We start from the raw sequence: 17,556 nt of genomic DNA on the forward strand, positions 1-17,556 counted from the left end.
CTAGCCAACGTCGAGATACCTCAGAAGACGTTATCCCGTTCGAATGGGCCCAAGCCGACACCAGAGTGAACACTCGCGTGAACACCTGTGGGGCGGTTGAGAGACCGAAACAAAGTGCCCTGAATTGGTACACCGTCCCGTCGAAGATGAAGCGGAGGTACTTTCTGGAGGACTGATGGTATGGGTATTTGAAAATACGCGTCCTTTCAGGATCCACTGAACAAGCATGAAATCGTTCCCCCTCCCTGATCGAGTCGAGCACTGAGCGTGCCGACTCTATCGTGAACGCGTCCGTTAGCGAAAAGACAGCGGTTCAGGGGAGAGAGGTCTATCACCGGACGCCAGCCCCCCGATGCCTTCTCCACTAGGAAGAGGCGGCTGTAAAAGCCCGGTGACTGGTCCTCCACGATTTCTACAGCTCGTTTCGCCAGCATGGTCTTGATCTCCTGTCGAAGAGCGTTGTCCTTTGCTGATCCCCGGACATAGGTCTGTAGATGGACCGGATTGGAGATGAGGGGGGGCCGAGACTCGAAGGGTAGTAGATATCCCTCCCGAAGGACGTCTACTATCCAGTTCTCGGCGCCGTAGCGCTGCCAAGTCGCCCAATGGCTCGCCAGGCACCCCCCCACTTCCGGCAGCAGGTGAGGGGGAACGCCGTCCCTAGCGTTTCCCTCCTCGTTTCGACTTCTTTCCAGCACCTCCTCGGGGAAAGGAGGGCTGGGAGGAGGGTGGTTGCGGCCTCCTCTAGCAGAAGCGTTGAAACAGCTGGAGTCTTCACACGGGGTTTGGACGGTGCAACCGTCTTCGCCGCCGTGGAAGCGCTAGCCAAGCTCTTTGGTTTGGCCGCAGTTACTCGAGGTTGCCCAGAAACCTTCGAGACTGCCTGGTGGACTAAGCGGTCACTCTCGTCAGTGCGCCGCCGTTCCACCGCAGCGTCCACCATCTCTCCAGGAAAGAGAGCTGGGGAACTCCCTAAGGAGGTCCATATTTCGTAGCCCGAGTGCCGCTTCACAGGCCCGGCCCACCCCCTTGGGTCACTCGGTATAATGGACTGCGTCCCTACGTCGAAGAACCAAGTTGGCCCACAGGTTAGCAGTCTGATGGGCGAGGTAAGAGATTGCTCTTCCTCCAGACTGGCACAGTCTCCTGAAAGAAGCGTCGTCTTCGAGAGCAGAACTCCCAGAGCCGGCCGCTACTTTGGATATTGTGAGGGACCACAAATCCAACCAGGAAACTGCCTGGAATGCTGCCATAGCGGTAGATTCCAGGGCAAGTGTCTCCTGCTGCGAGAACCACAAGTTCTCCGACAGGAGCTGCTGCAGGGACACACCTGGAGTCAGCCTCGCTAACTCCGGGCGGGTTAACCTGTTTCGGCAATATCGGGTCTTCCGATGGCACGTAAAATCGCCTCTGCCGCTGTAGAGGAGGAGGAAGCAGCTTAGAGGACCGTCCGGATTTTAGCGAGTCCTCCCGTCCGGAGACGAGATTCTCCACCTGATCCAGGACCGAGTCCGCAAGCTCCGATCGTGGCAACATCTCATTTTGGGCTCCCTCTTGGGACCCCAAAATGATTCGAGCCGGGACGTGGGCTCGCTGGTGGTAGCGGCAATCCTTCCGCAAGGTCATTATGCAGACGCATCAACTTAATGACCTCTGCGAAGTTCCTCTGTATCTCAGGCGTTACAGCGTCTTGTGGAGTAGGACCGTTCCAGTCCCTCCAGCAAGAGCATATCCACCCTCGATACTCCTCCTTCAGAAGGAGGAACAGCGACAGACCCTGACGGTCGCCTCCAACTACTTGCGCGTACGTTCTGTCGGGAACTCCTAAGACCGTGCCTGAGCCGCACGGCGTCATAGCTGGGTCACGAGCGGCGCAACCTCTCGTGATCGCTCCTTGGTATCCCGCTCCTCCCGGTATAGCCCGAGGAGGTTGAAGGTACAGGAGAGGCAGACCTGACGCTCCCCCGCCCCCAGTCGGCTCGCTGAACGGCAGGGACCAGCGTGCGTGGTAGGGCTGCTGCTGATCGTCAACCCGCGGTGACGGTCGAGCAGCAGGCCTAGCCTTGCCGCTCGCCTGGGGCGATTGGCTCGGCTGAGAACGTCGAGACCGATCTCTAGCGTCAGGCGAGCTGCCGCTGGTCACCGTTCTCTCCAGCCCGGTCCCATCGTGGGAGCGGCGGCGGGGTGACCTGCTAGGCTCCCTTTCGCGTCGAGAACCGGCCAGCGTCCTCTCGGCGCGTCAAACCGCTGGTACCAGCCGTGGCTGGTACCGGCGGCCGTGGGGATCCTTCCTCGCCTCAACCCGTGGCCGGTCAGCGACCGTCACGTCAGCCCGAGCAGCCAGTTGATCGCTGCGAGAGCGTTCACTGGCCTGGCGAGAGTCGTGTGCACGAACTTCTCGCCAGTCTTCTGCTCCGCGCCGCTGTCTTGACGGCGAGCAAGCTCGGGCGTCAAAACTTTGGGCTGGACGGTCCTCTTTGGAAGAGCGTCCACTCGGTGCTTCGCGAACGAACGAAGAAGGCCGAGACGGAACCTGGTTTAGCGGCAGAACCGCTAGCACCAGGTGAGGACGCACCAGCCGAGGCTGGTGCACCTCTGGTCCCCGTCGACTTCTTCTTTGCAGAAGAAGCGACGGGCCCCGTTCCCGAAGGAACAGGAGGACCAGCAGAAGAGCTCCCCGGCTCGCCTGAGCGAGCCGGGCCCTTAGAAGATCCCGAAGGAGTCTTCTTAGGGGGGGGGGGAGGAGGCAGCCTTCTTCTTCTTCGGCTGTTTGGCCTTAGAAGTCGAAGGGGAAGGAGAGGCAGCAGACGACGAAGAAGACGATGAAGACGACGACGACACCCCTTCTTCCTCTTCCTCTTCTTCTTCGCCAGGCTCCGCAGAACAGACGTCAGGTCTTCCATCCAGGAGGGAGCCGGGGCAGTTGCCGAAGCAACAGGGCCCGACTGCACCTGTCCGGAAAGACCTGAGACTGTGACAGCAACACCAGCAGCAGGAACAACAGGAACAGGTCCGGGAACAGCAGGAACGGCAGGAACATCTGAAAAGGAATGTGCAGGCCGATCTGAAATGGAAAAGAGTAGCTGGAACGGCAACAGGTACGGCAGGCACGGCAGGTACCACGGGAGAGCAGGCGTCCTGTCGGCAGTTACCGACATCCGTGGCACTGGCAGCAGGTCCAGGGGGGTACTCTTTGGGCAGCGGAAGTGGGGCGGGGTCGGCAAAGGAAAAAATCCAGGTGGTGGTGGCACCGTCCTCCTTGGCACGGCAGCAATTGGTTTTTGTATAGCCACGTGGGTGTCACCGACATTATATGGGGCGTATATACCAGATGTGGTGGCATCTCATACGCTGGTGTCGTTATTGTGGTGGTAGTTGTGGTCACCGCACCATGAGTGACCACCGCCGACCCCGCCAACCGCTGAAGCAACCCTTGGATGCTGGGCATCCCTGCAGTCCCAGCGACTCCCACACCTGTCCCAAGTCGTCCTTCACTGATGGCACACCTGCGGAGACAATAGTCGGGTTAGTTGGAGGGGCTTCCTCACGCCCTGGGGAAGAAACACCCCCCCCAGAGCGTACGGAAGACCCCGAGTACAGCTGTACGTCCGGGTAGCGGGCGCCCTCCTCCACACTCGACGGATCGAGAGAGGAAAAGGACTCCGCTACCCCCCCCGCAGGGGAAGGCGCGAAACGTGGGGGCTGGCCGGGGGGCAGGAAAGAGGACGAAGTGTCCGTCACCAAAGGAGTCACTGGACTTTCCGATGACTTCTTGGCCGGCCTAAGTCTCTTCCTGCCCTCGTACAGCACCCACTGCGCCTCGGACCAATTAACACAAATGACACAAGGTTCGTTGCGGGAGCACTCTCGCCCCCGGCAACGAGTACAAACCTCATGGGGGTCCACGTCAACGAATGACCTGAACCCTCCACATCTACGCCCCTCCAGCCCGGGACACACTCTACGGGCGACTGGAGGGCGCGGTGAAATCTCCATTTCTTCCAATTCACTCATTGCAAGATCAATAGAATTGTAAAAGTACTTACAGTCACTCCTGATTTATACAGAAAGAGAGGCAAATACTCAAAGTCAAAGCAAACGACAAAGCGGGCAGAGCGATGGCGAACACGTCCTTCCCACATACGGCCGAAAGCAAAAGTGATTTGTTTACCTCCCAGTCGCGCGGCGCGCGACGATCGGACAAGCAGTTAACTACCGTTCTCCCCTTGTTCGAAGCTTACGACCGTTCCAGCTGCCGCTAGCTACTTCCTATTGTTAAAGGACCGAGGGGTTTGATTACGTATCGGAACAAATTACCAGTTTTATATGAGTAGTGATGTGCATGACAGTTGTCCAGCAAGAGGACCTCAGTCATCAGGTAATCAATTTAATTTACAGCTTAAGTAACCCATGTACTAAATACAAGATGTATTTGCTGCAAAAACATAAAAATACAAGACAAGTCACGTCTACAATGCAGAAATATGTCAATTATCCCATGTATAATATCAAAAATAGGATTCCCAGATGCAATACATCTAGAATAGCCTGAACTACACATAGAATACTATTTCTATCTGCATTGTATCTACTGTAATTTCTTTACGAACTTGAATGACAGTAATCTCTCTCAAATTGGTACTAATACATGCAAAACTGGGGGTGGAAACAAACACAATGCAAATTAAAGAATATTCCTCTGTACAGCCTTTGCTAGCCTACCCAAAAAACTAACATACTGATATATGTCTGTCCAAAGGACAGGCTTTCTAACACAGCTCTGGTCCTAATGTGTACTGAGTCAGTAATTCAGGAGGGGAATTAGCAAATGGAGATAATTGTTTCACAAATATTTATCAAATACATGCCTTGAAAAGCTAAATGAACATATTACTGTAAAGAACCATTTCTTTGTTCCAAGCCAATTGTGAACTGGAACCATCTTATCACAAATAAGAGAATCAATGCTAAACAGATGTTCAATGTATGTTTGATTCTTGATCTAATTTAAAAGTTTCCCTGACTATAGTCTTCATATAATCACATTTATTTTTTAATATCCTACAGCTGTGCTTTAATTTTCAATATGACAAATCTTTAATCAATTTGTATTTTTCATAACTAACAAACCTTCAGTCTTAACATTAGAGGTGGGCCTTTGTATGTTAAGACCTCAGGTTTGTTAGTTATGAAAAATAAAAATTTATTAAAACTTTGTAATTTGTTCATATACGAAACAAACCTTCAGTCTTAACATTAGGATAATACTTACTTTTGGAGTTCACCTTTTGCAAGTGCCAACTCCTGAAATGAACCAACCACAACACTAGGAACACCAATACGAACACTTGCAATAGATGACTTCCGTACGTGTCCACGTACTTCGAAACTCTACGATGCTCCCTTTTACTATAAAATAACTTCCACTGCCCTCTAGGCCACACATGACATTCCGGGCAGGGATTCGTTATGGTACAAACACTAGCACGACACCTAATGCATGAGAAGTGTGGGTCTGTAGCTGAAGAAGCTAAGAAACGACAACACAGGAAACCTCAAGTAGAGGAAACCATATTAACACAACTGCACAAAGAGAAATCAAAATAGTTAAAATGGCCAAATAATTGGGTAAAAGGATGAGAGAGGGCAACCATGACTCTCACTGGTGAACAGCCTTTGACCAGTTTTCACCCGATATACACATGCGTTGCTAGATCTCACAAGATTCCTTGGTTTTCATCTCCAATTTTTAACTGGATCCAGCTGGGCGCTAGAAAATTATCCTATTGTTCAGACCGAAGGTTTGTTCACATACGAACAAAGGTGCATTTTAGAACGATCTGCTACAGTTATGGACCTACATCTTGAGTTTGAGCACACTTAACTACTTCAATAAAATTCTGGTCTCTGTACATACCACCCTTAACACTATAAATTAACCCAAAACATAAAGGTGTAAATCCAATAAAGTAGTGTATTAATATTTTACACTAATATCAGTGTAAAATATTAATACACAAAGTTAATGTAACATTTTCCCTTCCCCATAAACCACTGGGTACATGGTTTTTCCATTACTAATACATAATAAGGAAATAATATTAATATAAGAGATGCATTTTTAGAATATTAATTTGCCACAGTCATGGACTACAACTTGTGTTCAAGCACACTTAACTAATTAAAACTTCAGCGCTCTAAACATAAACCAAAATATTGCTGCAAATCAATTATGTACAGTATACTGTATTTTATTTTATATTGATATCAACACTAAAAGATTAACATACCCCCAACAATCACCACACTCAAAGTATCGTTTTCCCTTTCCATAACCCTACCTGGTACATGACTTTTGCATTAAACAAAAACGCAAATTATTCACACACTGTATTTAGCCCGCATAGTTAAACATTAGTCATCTATATTTGCTCCCACTTTGAAAAGATGTTGACAATGCAGCAATTTTGTGCTTATTAGGCATACCTACCCTTTTGTAGTGAAAACAATGAAGTTCATAACATAAGGCTGTTAAGGAATGAGAGGAAAAAGCAGTAAATCATTACACTAATTGTGAAAGTAATACATTAAAGTTACATATTTGTTTTGCAAATCACTTAAACTGCTGCAGTGTCTAGCCTAACTATGGTGACAAAATATCTTGAGATCAAAGGAAAAGATTTTAACATTATTTTAATAAAAAAGATCCTCAACATTAACTTTTAACCATCAGCAACAAATATATTTAACTTTTCCTAGAGAAATTAGCCTATATGTACGACTACCTAAATGTAACAGAACGTTCTAGCCCAATTGTCATACACCAATCACATACTATGCCTGGGAGCAAAACAGTTCAAGTGACTATGCTGTAGCTAATGCTAGTGGGTAAACAATATTGTCTATAAGTCATGCATAAAAGTGAACAATAATCATATCTTAGTTTCTGTAAGGTCAGGTTGAATTACACAGTACTAATAGCCCAACCCACACACTATCCACAAAGACAGGCATTAACGTGAGTGATTTAAACAAAAAGTGACACGTACTAACATACGCTTCTTACATCCTTTGGCCTGCCATAAGCAGTTATGCAAATCAACCAATTAATAAAACTTTCAACTTTAGTTCTGCAGCCTAACACTCAACAGTTTACTATACCACAACTATTAAGCCTGTATAAGTTCTTAATTTATGGATTACAAATGCCTGGGCTAGGCTATAGCTTATTTTGAGTGCTCAACATAAACCTGCACAAAATCAAGGCCAATATCAATCATTTTTAGGGAACTACAAAGGGAAACAATGTACGGGCACTCCCCAGTTATCGGCAATCCGGTTTTATGCCATTTGCCTTGCACCATAAAATCAGTGATTTATGGCGCCAAGACAGGCAGAGTTCTGGTTATCTGTGCCATAAGGTCCATTATGGCCTGCCATAAGCACCATTATGGCATCATAAATTGCAGTTTCGGTTAATGGTGGTTTTTGCTTATCGGCACACCCCGAGGAACGGAACCCCGCCCAATAACCGGGGACTGCCTGTACTGTTCTGTATAAAACACCTTAAAAGAAATAGTTCTATACCCTTCTTGATTTGTTTCACTTTACTATTGTGTACCAGGTCTCATTCGATATCCAAGGTTTCTTTGTCTTGTTACCTCATAACCCAGAACTAAGCTACTTTTCCTCATTTATTGCCTGCTCCTTCTCACATATGCTTCTAAAACTACAAATCTATTCTGATGTACAATTGCAAAAGCCTCTTGAGGCTCATCTTCAAGGAACTTAACCGTCAAACTTTTTTGCTGTATGCTTTTCATTTCATCTTAAGAGTGGCCCTGGCAAGTTGGGGATCACTGCTGACACCCACATCTCTGTAGCTCCCTTAGTGTTCTATTAACTATACTAAAAGCTGTGAAACTGGAACCCCATTTTTGTTTCAGTCTCTCCCAGGCCTTTCTTACCCATTACATTCTCCATTCACATCAACAATTCCCATATCTTTTTCTAGCAGTATTTCAACTAGTACGTATAACATTCTGCAATTACAAACAAAATTCACCTTTGATTTATACAGAGTTCATTTGATGGTGTATAGTACACTTTTACTCTATTTTGATTTAAATCTTCCACCAATAATCCACTGCTCACTGCTCCCCAGTCAGTCAATGCATTTTTTATATTTAGTACTATCAAGACGAAGCCTATTTCTTGTTCAATATAGACATTACAATCTCCTGTTTCCTATTCTCTCACATTTCAATTAATAAACACCTATGATGTCCTAGAACTAAACAATAGCCAATTACTTGTGGCGGGCAGTTCCTAGCTTACTAATAATGTAATTCCCTAGGGCAGGCAGGATTATGAAACATTAGATTTGGATGTACTACTATTATAAATATGTAGACCATTTCCCTGTTTTTTATTTATATTTTCATTACACACACAAGCCAAATACAGTAAGTAACATACAGAGGCTAAACACTTCCTGCTAACCAACACACTTGCAACCAGATACAGTACATATTTCCAGATAGTAGTCTACATATATTTGCTAATATCAAAGCCTTCAGAAACACTAATCTAACTGGCTACTAAGATGGGAATGGCTACACTACTATGTTGAGCACTAGCCTACAACAAAAACACCCAAAACTGACCATACTTGAAGCGTGGTTAAGTCTGATTTACACGTACCATAAAAAATGCCTAATTTGAATATTATGTATTTATATCTTGCGTTACTACCATTCCTTACATTGATGAATACATATGGTAGCCTATTTTACTGTTTTTCCAGAGAGTTTAAGTAATATCTATTCTTTGAAAGACTTATGGAAACTACCTTTAATGTAATACTTAGATATAAGAAGTTTGTATCTTTCAAGCATTCAAGTCTTTATAGCAAATTTGAAGCCATTTCTAGTGACTGCGTTCTTTCTTGTCTATATTGTTGGATGGAACTACAGAGTTGCACAAAATTAACTGAAGCACAATGAATTTCATTATCGAGTACATAAAATTTACTGTGTGGAAAAGGTCTTGGGTCAAATGCCAAGTGCTGTTAATACTGTTTGTTCATTTTGCATAAACATGCAGCATTACAGCAATTCAATTTCATTCTTAATCTGTCATGACAGAGAATGACTGTTACTGGCCTAGGTCTCTGTCCTCAAAGCTAAGAAACAACGTAGCCTAACCAATATCTTGAGGTCCTTCAGTACTTAAAACAGCATTATCTTTCAAACTGGTGAAATAGCATGTCTTTCGATGGTATGACCATATTAGAAAGAGAAGCAGATTACCTTTGGGAATACCTAATCTTGTCTTAAATTGACCTTGTAAATCCTGGATTAACCTTCTGACTTGAAGCTCTCATTGTTTGTGCTTGTTATCAAGCATGTGTACTATAATAGAAAGTTCTGAATGAAGTTTTATTGTCCCACTTAAATTTTAGATTAAAAAAAAAATTAAATATATGAAAATGATAAATGCAAGAAATTTGGAAACCTATATTTCGATTAGAAGCACTTTCATTTTCAGTTTTTTTTACTTGGATGCTGTACTGAGCAATGTTCTTGAGTTACATCATCTATTACAGCTAATTGTGATAAAGTCTGGAGCTTTTGAATTATTTTCTTTCATGCATACCATAATCAATTTTTACCTCCTTGCTCTATCAAGGCTGAATTTTCACTGTACAGCTATAAAATAGCTCATAATAAATATTCTTTAAATATTGTTACATGCACTACATATATGATTTTAAAGTACGTACTGTCATATAATACTCATCATTGTCGTGGCATTTCTGGTATATGTAGATTTTTAAAGATATTATATTTCAATTTATTTCAATTTCAATGTTCAATAAGCTATCACACAACAAGGGAAAGCAATAAATTTATTTACAATTGAAGTATGAGGAAACATTACTTATACAGAATCCTCGTCAGTCTTCGGCATGCAACCTAACCACTTTGTGTGCATGATCTCTTGCTAGTCTGTCAGTCATGTAATCATTTTTTTACAAGAATGTGCTTGCAACTTTACTAATTCGATCAGTTCACATTTATTTAGATTATCTCTTAAATTGACACCCTTTCTTATTAGCCAGTCTTTAATTTCATCTCTTTTGAAAGACACTGTCGGAGGTTTATTAATTCGAACTGAATGATAAGAATCGTGATCCAACACTGTGATGGAAGATGGCCCTATATTGGGAAGAAGCTGGGTTTTAAACCATTTTTCAAACACTGCAGAATTCATCTGTTGGTGACAATCTCCCTCAGTTTTAGCTTCAAATATCAAATCTACATGCAGAACAAATCCTTCTTGGGAGCCAGCATGCAAAATTATCGGTCAACTTCCTTTACCAGTGGGTGGTTTGACTCCTGTGGCTTTTACAGATTCTGAATCAACCCAACAAGAGCTGACAATATAATTTTGATTCACCCAAGTTTCATCGACACAAATCACAGATTTATATCAATCCTCTCCGAACTTTTTTCATTGTCCATAAAAATTCCATTCGAGCACTGACCACATCTGTTCGTTCCATGAGAAATTTTCTTCCATTCTACTTCTCTGTATCCAAACCCTATTTGTTTTAATATTTTTAGTAATGATTCCTTGCATCCACTGAATCCTAAATTTTCTTTAATTGCAAACAAAATTTTTTCAAGTGGGAATTTCCTCACTGAGGTAGAAATTTAGCCCTGACCTTCGTAAAGCACACCAGTTTTGATCTTCAGCATTTTTTCTGTGGGAAAACAGAAGTTTCATATTCTTCCGTCTCTTCAGCTTAACAATACAATGAAGAGTCGATTTACTTAGCTTCATTAGCACGAAAAACTGCTTTTGAAACATTGTGTAAGGGACCGTTGTTCCTTTTTTCAGCGATGAAGTATTTGTAAACGTTACAAGCTATTTCTCGGGATGCTCCAGGCACAACTCGTCTTGGAGAGATTTCCGTGATCGGGTGTGCTCAAGCTTGTCTCGTATAGAAATGGCTTAGTTTACTAACTAACCCCATCTGTGAGGAGTGTAATATGTCTGAATCCCTAGGTGACCAAACAATAACCCATTAAATGTAGAAAGGTAGAAACTTAAAGAGAATAACCCTTCATTATTTCTCGCATTAAACGGATTAACCATCCCAAAAATAACCTGCCTAAGCTGACAGGAATTATTGGCAGCGTCTGTAAAAACATATACCACGTTTCTGAATTACATTAACATTGACGATGATTTATGAATGAAATAAATTTCAGCGGGAGAGTATACATGTCCGAAAATACCTAATACTTTATTCTTATTGCAATAAATACAACTGTTTTCTCTTGACAGGTTTAGAATTTTTTTAAAGGACATCAAAGAAGTGGCTCAATGTACTGTCTCTGTCATTAAGGAAAAGTCTCTGCCTAAAATGGTCGTACTATAACAGATACCTAGTCATTAAAACGCGACTGATAACATGTCAATGTAAATTTTTTATTAGCTCATTATAATGTTCCATGCCTATTGACGTGAGGAAGCCCTCATAAGACTAATGTACATTCTGATTTATGCTAAACTCATCTTTACTCATTGTCCACCCCCATCCCCCACCCCACAAATTCCCAAGATAGCCTACCTATAATACTAGTATTGCACCAGCCCGTTATATTGCCATAGCTAGGTTAGGTTACTCAAAATAGATATGAGGGAGGAGGTTGTCGTATCTTCAATAAAAATTCCCAATAAAACCTTAGGGTAAATGATGAGCGGCAACATAGCGGCCACTGATCCCAGAATGCTGCCACCTTTCCCGAAAAAGTACTTGAATTCGCTTCCATGAGCATCAGTCAAGAGTTGTGGCCCATCCTGGCACCACACAGGGATCTTCTCGTTCCTCTCGAAGTGTTTTCCCCTAAATTACGAAATAATGGCATCATTCAAGCACCTTTCCCAGAAGCGGCCGCTACGTCACCATTCGGTCGTTTATCCTAGTTAAAATTCTTCTGAATTAAACTGAAATTTATTACACAAAAAAGATTAGCTAATCTCCCCAATTCTACCTTAACTTCAACTGAATGACAAGAGTCAATATTTACCATCTGAAATCGGCCAGGCTACCCTTTACAGCTTTTAGATGTCGCCTCAAGCAATGCAGCGTCAAACAATGGCCTCTGGCCTACCTTGAACTTCCATTGGGCCAACACTAGTAATAGGCCTATCGGCAAAACCTAAGAAGGTGGAGGGCCGCAAGGCCTACCCTGCGAGGGGGGGGGGGGGGGGGGGAGCTCCTTCGGCAGGGACTAGGTAGTAGAGAGTAGCTACTAGGTATAGGCTACACCAGGACCTCCCATCCATCCATCCATCACACACACTGATCAATTCAAATCACTGTGAGCAACACGACGAGATTTCCAGAGTCGTTTCAACGCCCCCTTCCTCTGTCCAAGGCGGTTAGGCCTATCAGAATCCAGCCCCTAGGCCTACGACGACTCTGAGCCCTCCTCAGTCCCCGAAGATAGTAGGAGGTAGGTAGGAGGGGTATCGGAAGTTTTCATCTGACTTTTCCCGAATCCTGGGCATCCCCTCGGGCACGTCGCAGCAGCCTATTTCACAACCACAACCCCGCATTTCGGTCCGAAATCGATGGCCAGGGGCACGGGTGCCCGCCGAATGGGGGAGAAATAGGCTCAGTTTCGGAAAATAACGTCAATATTTGACTACGTGTTACAGGTGAACCAATTTTGATCAAAGTCGCACTAAACACACTATTTTTTTCGGCCTCCGCCGAGATTCGTTCGCCATTTCGCACCTCCCCTGCCTCCGCCTTACCTTTAAGTTCCTTAAGTATGCATATATCTCTTCATTAATGTATAAATTAATTCACTAGATATAAAAATGTGTGAGAAACTTCGCTTCAAAACATATCTTGTATTCTTTCTCACTCTCTCTCTCTCTCTCGTCTCTCTCGCTACCTGGGAACCTGGCGGTATATTTGTGAAACTTTGCTACGAGCAGGATTGCCAACTTCACCCTCCAACTTTCATTTCATCTTTATTTGTAAACTTCACGTATAAAAAGTCTAGTGCAACTATTCAATTTCTAAACTATATCTACTTATTAAATTTATTCTTATTGTCAATCATTATTCACACGACAACATTTTTTCTTCTTTTAGTTTCTGTGTCAAATGGCAATTTCCACTTCCTACCTACAATCAGCTGAGCGGTTGATGTGAAGTGTAAACTTGACCTTTTATAGCTCATAACAAATTGATTTGAATAACAAAACATACTCAATTCAATGTTGTCATTGAGTACGAATCCATATTCCATAAACCGATGCACAATAATAAAAAAAAAAGGCCAGCAAGTGAGACAATCAAAGCTAACCTTTTCTTCAATTAGCGTTTTTTTTTTTCTTTTTGGTATAAAAACTGACCACTCGGGCGAACACTGGACATCGCGGGTCAGTTTTTTTTTATATAAAGCTTTTTTCATCTTTATGCAATCTCTTAACTTCATTCTCAATTTCGACGCAGTGACGCTTTGGCCTTAAAATAGTTGTAGTAACGTTGTAGGTATATAACTAAGAGACTCAATGGTACTGGCAGTATTGCATATAAGCCTACATGAAATCCTACAAAGACAGGTAATTAAAAAATCGGCTTAAGTAAAGTTAAAGTGATCACCGTGGTCGAAGACATCTGAAATATTCACACTCATATCATATGCACAGCTGTTACAAGGTTAAGCACCACCTAAAACATCTAAAGAATTATTTGAAAAAAAATATTATATAATATAATAATACAATCTTTTCTAGCCAGTCCTAGTGGATTCAGAAAGTTGACATTTGACAAAGATATGCGTTCGCATGAACCTCGGAGATTCGTTAACCCATTACGACACCTCACATGAATACTCTATAATTTCATACAAGGGAAATATATGATGCAATTATGTAAAGTAAAGGCTCTCCTAAAAATATGAGATAAAAGTAAAAAATTGTCATGATTCTCAAGAGCTTTCTTTCCTAGTAAGAATATGACGATGTGTAAAGAAAACAGTCGAAATGGAGAAGAATTTTTAATTTGCCTCGGCTCTCTTCGGTTCTGAACTTATTCTTCCAAATCATCCACTCTGCTTTATTAAAACTCTGAAAGCATTCATTTCAACAGCTTCGTGTCGGTTGCATATTCCATAAAGATTATTGCAACTTGAGCCCGATCTCAGACAATACTTGAACCCCTTTTTTTTTTCTTTTCCTTTAACATCAAGTGCTCAGGGTGTAGACATTCATTGAGTGAATACTGCGAAAGATCCTTTAAAGAAAGTTCAATTGAAATTGTGAAAAGTTGAAGGCTCTGTGCTGATGGTAATGGGTCAAAGTGAGACTAAGATGAATGAGCAAGTAATATTCAAATATTAATGGCAAACGCCATAGTACCCGTAATTACTCTATTGCACCACCTTTCGTTGCCAACACTTCGCTGTCATTTTCGATATGTAAACATTCCGAATTACATTTCCCAAGCAGCGGTAATAATCCGCAGATAACATAGCCCATAATACCTTCACATTCGCTTCTTTAATTTCGTAAAACAGAGCTTGTTTTCGCTTTTTGCGTAAAGAAATCAGTTACATCATCCATTCTTCGCCTTATTATATGAAATTCTCGAGCCCTTGCCTTATCGCCCGGTGTATACTGTATAATACTTGTCAAGTTCCTGTCTTCTAGCAACGACTGACGCACGAAGAGGATAGAAAAAAATCTCGTAACTTTTGCGTTTTGTTCAACACCCTTTCTTTATTCTTACAAACCACACAAAAACTTACGTACTATTCATTGTCCAATTACCTTCCATAATGAATCAAGTTTGGACCGAAAAAAATAACTTTTCGTTCCCATACATCATTTTATCAGGCCTCGCGGACCCCACACCACACACATATATATATATATATATATATATATATATATATATATATATATATGTCATATATATATATAAGGAGCCCATAAAAAACACAAAATATAGAGAGAAAAGTACTATATTTCAGACTGCTGTCTCTCTCATTCATATACCCGAAGAGAGAGACAGCAGTCTCTGAAATATAGTATTCTTCTCTCTATAATTAATTTTGGTGGTTTTTATGGGCTCTATTAGATGGAATTCTGTTGTAACAGGACATTTTTTACCAGTCATATATATATATATATATATATATATATATATCAATTCAAGCTACAAATGTCCTTTAATATCTAAATTCACTTTACCTCCCAAATAATATATTTTCATATATGTACCGAAGGGGAATTTTTAAGTTGATAACAATTCTTTCGTCCCCCCATGGGATCGAACCACCGTCCAGGTGGACGGGGACGAAATCAGAACAGTCAGTGACGCTTATAATATATATCTATATATAATATATATATATATATATATATATATATATATTATATATAAATAAAGCAACGTGTTGAAAACGAAATTTTCTAAAATATCCTCGACTCTGAATACTCCACATTAATAAAACTAACAAGAGAAAATTTTATTAATTTGAGACCAGGTCTATATACTCTCAGGACCAGTAGCTTATTTATACCTACCCTTGACCCAAATCTGCGCAAGTTGTTCGAAATAGATTTCAAAGATATTTAAATATATAACTAATAATAATCAAATGGGTAGTCCTGGTTTATACCATCTGCCTCCCCTTTGTTTTATCCAAATGCCCAAGTTAATCTTAGACAACTGTGCCTCTCACCTGAAAGAGATAATCCAGTTGTAGTATCCTTTGTGAGCATTATAGCGGTTATATGCCTCTAAAGTGCTTTTGTAGTCTTTTGTTCCACTGTATGTAGTTTGCAGCAAGGGACTTGAAGTAAAACGCGGAAGATCTTTCACTCTCCGTTCTCAATTTCCTTGTGACCAAATACTGTTTAGATATATATATATTTATATATATATATATATATATATTATATATATATATATATATATATATATATATATATATGTATGTATGTATGTATGTATGTATGTTAGGTATGTATGTGTATGTATGTGTGTAATCCACACTCTAGTAAGTAAATTTATACGCAGCCTCTAACATACATGTGTACAGTTCCATTAAGATTTCTGTATACCTGCACGTTAGTCAAACAAAATTCCACTTGATTCGGATCAGCCGGACAAACCCGGGATCCGTACCCCCCCCCCTCACCTCACCCCCCATTAACGGAAGGCAGGGGTATCATTCCCCAGTCGCCTTAACGGCCTTTGGCCTAACGAACTATAAATCACCGGAACCCAGAGACAAGACCTAAAGAATGCTTCTTTAGGCCTTGCTCTGAAGCAGCCACGGATTCTGGTCAAAATGATGCGTCGGGTTATTCTTGTAATGTATAAAAGACAAGTTCCACGTTTTTAGGCATACTATTACTTGAATGCATATCTGTGTGTGTGTTCATTTCCAGTATTCGTCCACGTGTTCGCGATAACAAGTAAAAACAAGAAGGTAGAGCCTCTGAATGGGTGGTAATTGGTTAAAAGCAAACGGTTTAAGAATGAATCCCTAGAGTAAACGGGAGAGGATTCAGACGGTCAGGTAGAAAAGACCTCTGAGCCCCATGTTAATTCAACGTCATCATTGTAAATTTCAGCTGCTAATGTTAAAGGGACGATAAATAAGTCTGTTTTAAGTATTGTCTGAACTTATTGTCGTTACGAATATGAGGAAATGGCCATATCATTCGTTATTAGATTAAAAAACCAGTGTTCTTTGTCACACACGCACCTAGACTGTATACCTAGAGGGCACGATAAGACACTGGATTTGTTTACACCCATGCTTCATTACCGTTTGTTTACCATATTTGTACTTTTAATCTCAGCACCTTTTCTAATTTTATTTAGCACTACTTTACCTTTTCCTTTGTAAATTAATTGTTACTAGACACATTCATAACTTAGGGGTTCCTTCTGCTTCTCACGGGCTACTCGTAGAACAAGGTCTTGGATTATAGCTTAATCTGACGACTAGATTAATATCATCATTCTCCTCATTTTCACAAGAGCCTCTTCTGTTTACCATTATAACCAAATTTATTTCTCCATTCTTTGAATAGATGGTCCAAGTATTCTGTAATTATCCCCCATCGTTGTTTCGAGAAAACGTTGTTGAAACAAACTATTCTCGAAAACTGCAAGCTTTAGGGCGCCATTCCTCGCCTATAGGCCCTATAATATCGCTTCCTCCCTCCAAGATAACGTCTTCACATCTCTTCTATGCCTCCTGTGATCCAAAGACCAGATAGGCCTAAGGGTCTCTAGAACTTGTCAGGGTCCACCTCCCAACCATTTATATCGAATGACAGCAGTTTGTTTTGCCTCTGTCTTCCATTACAAGAAAAGTGGAATTAATAAAAAAAGCTAGGAAATGTCCAACCAACTAAATTTCGCCGCTGTGTTTTCATGCAAGGCTTTTTAGTCAAGTGGCTAGCCGATGTTTACAGTCACTGCGTGATTTCTCGGACAAACAG

At 42.0% G+C, this 17,556-nt stretch overlaps 1 protein-coding gene across 1 annotated transcript in view; it reads right to left on the reverse strand.

Moving 5' to 3' along the window:
* LOC135226936 (uncharacterized) overlaps positions 1-12,974 on the reverse strand; it is a 430,036-nt gene extending 417,062 nt beyond the window's left edge. The window contains exon 1 of the mRNA XM_064266617.1: positions 12,835-12,974. The gene's annotated coding sequence lies outside the window, so the exon portion shown is untranslated. The remainder of the gene's footprint in view (positions 1-12,834) is intronic.
* Positions 12,975-17,556: the final 4,582 nt, after the last annotated feature.

This window comes from Macrobrachium nipponense, chromosome 15 (genome assembly GCF_015104395.2).
Source record: "Macrobrachium nipponense isolate FS-2020 chromosome 15, ASM1510439v2, whole genome shotgun sequence".
Classification (NCBI taxonomy): Eukaryota; Metazoa; Arthropoda; class Malacostraca; order Decapoda; family Palaemonidae; genus Macrobrachium; species Macrobrachium nipponense.